A 5,000-nucleotide genomic window follows, 5' to 3' on the forward strand; every position below is an offset into this window, starting at 1 on the left:
ATTGTTGCGGTGTTAACATCTATTGAAGTTTTTGTGAGACTCGAATTTTGAAGTGAATTATTGTGAACAGATAGGAAAATATTTTTATTTGGAATAGAAAATGAATATTAATTTTGAAGGTGAAGTAGTATAATTTTTTGTAATGAAATGTTGAAAAAAATTATTGAAATTATAGATGATTCCTAAAATTCTGATAAAAGACGGTATTCTAAAAAAATTAAACGAAATAATATTGAAATCAAGAACCATAGATGGAACTAGAAAATATATTAAAAACTAAACGCAATATATTATAGAACGGCAAAATAATAATAATAATAATAATAATAATAATAATAATAATAATAATAATAATAATAATAATGATAATAATAATAATATCATATTAATGCTATAATATGTATTTTAAATATTTAAAAAGAGGAGATGGAGAGATGAAGAAAAATTGCAGAATTTAAATGAATATTTTAGTGCGTTTTATTTTTCAATATAAATGAAAATGCGTTTACTCACAATCAGGCGCTTCGGAACAAATCTTCGAATAGTATTTAGTACCGTTAATGGCAATGTTTTGTTAAGCTCAGTAACAATGATGTGTCTTTTTTTATTTCAATTTTTGTTTGTTACTGTTGGAATTACATAGACAGTTGGTCCATTATTTAATGTTGTTACGTTTTTATTTTCTGTCAAAATGACTCAAGAAGATGATGGCAATAAAAACACGTACATTATAAGTTTTGATAATTGAAAAATGTCTTATGGTATTTGTTGTTATATTACAACATCATTGGTTATATTTTTCTCCCCGTCAATAGGGATGAATTGGTAGGTTGATATTGACTCTTTGAGATTCATGGGTTCATGACAAAGAGCAAAGTTTTATATCTGTTTGTTTTCTTGGTAATAAATGTGTGGTTAACGCAGCCAAGTAATCGACAACAGAGCTAATTATATATTTGTAATGAGAAATGGCGTTATAATAGATTACATGAGACATTTTGATTTTATCACTGAAAATTAAGTTGAGTCACTATGAGTCAATCGTTGTTTTGTTTTGTTTTGAAACGCGTTTCATCGTGATTTTTAAAAGGAGACATATTCTCATAATAACGGAATAACGGACTTTTGGTTTAAAGTCGGAGAATTAAAAGCAGATAATATAAATACAATGACGGAGTGTCAATTATTATGAAAGACTGATGTCTTGTAATGGGAGTTAAAATGTTATTACGGAAGAATAACAAAATATTGAAAATGCATTATCATGTCAAGTGAGCTGATAATATTTGTGACACAAGTGGTTAACTTGTTAAGAATCAGCGAATTATAAGTAACCCATATGGTAAAATGCTGTAAATGCATATTGGGTAAATAAGCGCAGTGATGTAAGACGCGGTAATTAAAGTGCACATGGTTTAAATTACGAGACGCAGGAATGAGGCGTTCGGGAATATTTTATTTTGCGTTTGATTAAAGCGCATGGTTGAACATTATGAAATGATGCAGAAGGCGGAGAATTTTTATAAATACGATGCGCGTGGTTAAAGCGCACACAATTATCAATGCTATATTAAGAGGCGCGAGATAACGTCGCAATGAGTTATATGAATATTTTTATAAGCCGAGGGCAAAGGCGCGAAACATTGAAATTTTTTTTAACAGAGTGTATATCGTTTCTGTGAATATTTTGATTATCATCTTTTTCTCCTATCAATTTGCTGTTGTAATTGTAATCAATATTTACTGCGTGATTTGAATTTAACATTTATATCATAAAGTGTGTAACTGAGTTGAAGAAGAAGTTATGTTCAATTGTCAAATCTTAAGTGTGTAATCAATCGGCAATCAGTTGAAATGGTAGGAAGTGCTACGATAACATAAACAAAATCATATTTCATTAAATTAGGGATTTTCTAAGGGGAATAATTCGAGTTAATCAAAGGCAGAAGTAGTGTTTGCACTAAAACATGATACAGTCATCACGAAAGAGGACACTTGCAACCATCAGTCATAACGGGAACGCTGATGACAACGACAGAGGCAACTCAAACACAGCCACAACAGAGGTCGGGAAATGTCCTAATCCCTTTGGTCTATCCACGAATACCTTGAAATGGAGTAAGCATCTCGACAAAACACTACGTCATTGATACGTCCAGAATCAACACAATCTACAGACTACAAACTACACAGCAACCTCAATTACATCGTACCTTTCAACTTATACAAACTTGACAGAATTCATAAAATAATATCTGTATCAACACAGATTTCTTCCATGAACCTTTTTATATTTACATTCTTTATTGAACAATTGGATTACTTGTATTTACTTCTACAACAACAATACCCAACGATGTACGATGTCAATAATTACATAAACGTTCAAGATACGATTGTTTTTACAAAAATGATGTCCAATTGTGAACAATACTACATCCTTCGTATGCAGTGGTGAGCGTATTCAAATTTAAACTTATGTCAATATACAAGTGTGCAGCACCCATATCTACAACTTATAAACATTGAATATTATAATAACGCCTGTCTTAGTATCATTGTAAAGGATAAATTCTATATATGTATATAAGACAATGCAGGAAAAAGTATCGCAAAACGCCACATGAGCGATTTCCTTGGATTCATTATCGTATGATATTCAACAACCTGCGTTCAAATAACGAAAATATTGTTGACCTTATTCGACCCTACTACATAGTCTACTAGACTACGTTATTGTTACATCATCTACCTGGTGTTTGGACTCACGTCACCCACCGGTACTCTACAGATTACATCATCTACCTGGTGTGTACTCACATGCCACCTCATCGAAACTCGATCAACAAACACAGACAATTACAACACACGACCTCTGTCGACTACTACACACGAACTCTTTGTCAACACATGGCTGAGTTCACAACTTTCTTTTGACTTGCTGGTTAAGTCAAACTTCATTTAAATTCAAGATCTCGCACACAGTTAATCTTGAATTTTTACAATTTCATCTACAATGAGATTCAACGTATACACAAGACAACCACAAATATCTACGAGGAGAATCGACCCAGATGCCGGAGATGAATGGATTACAGCGACGTCACAAGACCAAGAAACAACCCAACAGGTTAAGCATACGTTTGCTACCTGTAGAGTCTTTTTTCGTCCCAAATCCAAAAGACTCGAACAAATACAACACACTAATTGCAAAAGTTGGTCATTTTAGTAACAGCCCACAATCACATACTGTGTTAGATTTTACTTATTTAGTTATTTACACTGTACTAAATATGAATAAGTCGGACAGACTAATGACTGATTATTTACAAACACTAAATATGTGATGTGAACAAGTCGGACAGACTAATGTCTGATTATTTATTAAACACTAAATATTTGAATGTGAAGACATTATGGTGATAATTCGAAGACATTTACAGAGGAAAAAGTTTTTAATTAATTAACAGTAATTAAAGTGAATTTATGACAATTGGGCTATTCAGTGACCACAACACACACAACAATGCAACACGTAGACTAAATACAAACACCTCAACTCTTATAGTTGATATATTTTTTTCATTACATGACAACTCATTCTAAATGGAAACAATGACTAATTAACAATTACTGACCATTTTACAAGATGACCATTCTCGAAACGAACGGATTACTAAGAAATGTGACCTCTGATGGATGACCACAAAGAACAATTTGATTTCAATGTAGTTGTAAACTACACCGTCGTGACTTAAAAAGCTTAAAAACTGAAACATCAACAATGAACAATGAATGATAATAACTTCAACTTGAATTTTAAAAGGATGATAATGTTATTATTATGATTTATTTTTAAATATTTTTTTTATTACTAATTGAAATATAATTCTTCGTATTTGAATCTAGATGTCTATGAAATATTATTTGTACCACATATTATAAGTAGGAATTAATGTAATAATGTTGTTTAAATGGAATCATACAATATAAGGGAATATACAAGGTATTGGTTTTGAGATGACAGTAAATGAGTAGACATACATGGAAGCTGAGATTATCACCCATGTCGTATAGAGTTGAATTTGAGATTGAATAAGATAACGTGAGTATATCACAAATGGAAATTGAACCATCCTTTTTCACGCAATAATATGTATGTGTGATGGGATATGACGAGAATTAAACACTTTTATTGCTATGAAGATGGAATTTAAGGTGAAAAGATACTTTTTCTTTGAATTTTTAAATAAATGATATCTTACTGTCGATGTTGTAATACTTTAAAAAAGTTTAATCGATAAATATAAATGTTTTAATCAATTTTGGTGTTGGTAAATCTAAATTTTAATCTCTTTTTGATAGATTTGATGTTGTAATTTGAAAGAAAAAAGAATCTATAATCGATATATATCTATTTAGATGTTGTAATCAAATTTGATGTTTGTGAATTTAATACTTTAAAACCTATAATCGATATATATCTATCTAGATGTTGTAATCAAAATTGATGTTTGTGAATTTAATACTTTAAAACCTATAATCGATATATATGAATGTTGTAATCAACTTTGGTGTTTTTGAATTTAAAGTTTAAAGTTGTTAAATGTTTAACTGGTATAAGTATTTGTCATTTTAAAAAATATAGACTATTTCTTACATTTGTTTATTGCATTTTAGTTCGACATTAGATATATATTTAATCTCTTACTGTTATTTTTTTAATTGAAATTGTTTTAAGTCAATTTAAATTCTAAGAAAGGGGCGTATGTAAGAGAGTAAGCCTATGCAAAAGGTTATCTAAGAAATTTGGTGCAAAACTGTCAATTATATATATCAGCAAATGGGTTTAGTGAGTACATAGTGCAGGCATATCAGTTAAGCTTGGTCAGTGCATGACACGTGTGGGCAGTTTTATGTCCAAGCTATTTGAGACGCATGACACGTGTGCGCAGTTTTATGTCCAGGTTACTTGAGACCGTTTGTGTCAAAGTTACTGG

The sequence above is a fragment of the Berghia stephanieae genome, chromosome 12 (genome assembly GCF_034508935.2).
Source record: "Berghia stephanieae isolate SIO BIC M18660-M18661 chromosome 12, UCSD_Bste_1.3, whole genome shotgun sequence".
In the NCBI taxonomy this organism is placed as follows: Eukaryota; Metazoa; Mollusca; class Gastropoda; order Nudibranchia; family Aeolidiidae; genus Berghia; species Berghia stephanieae.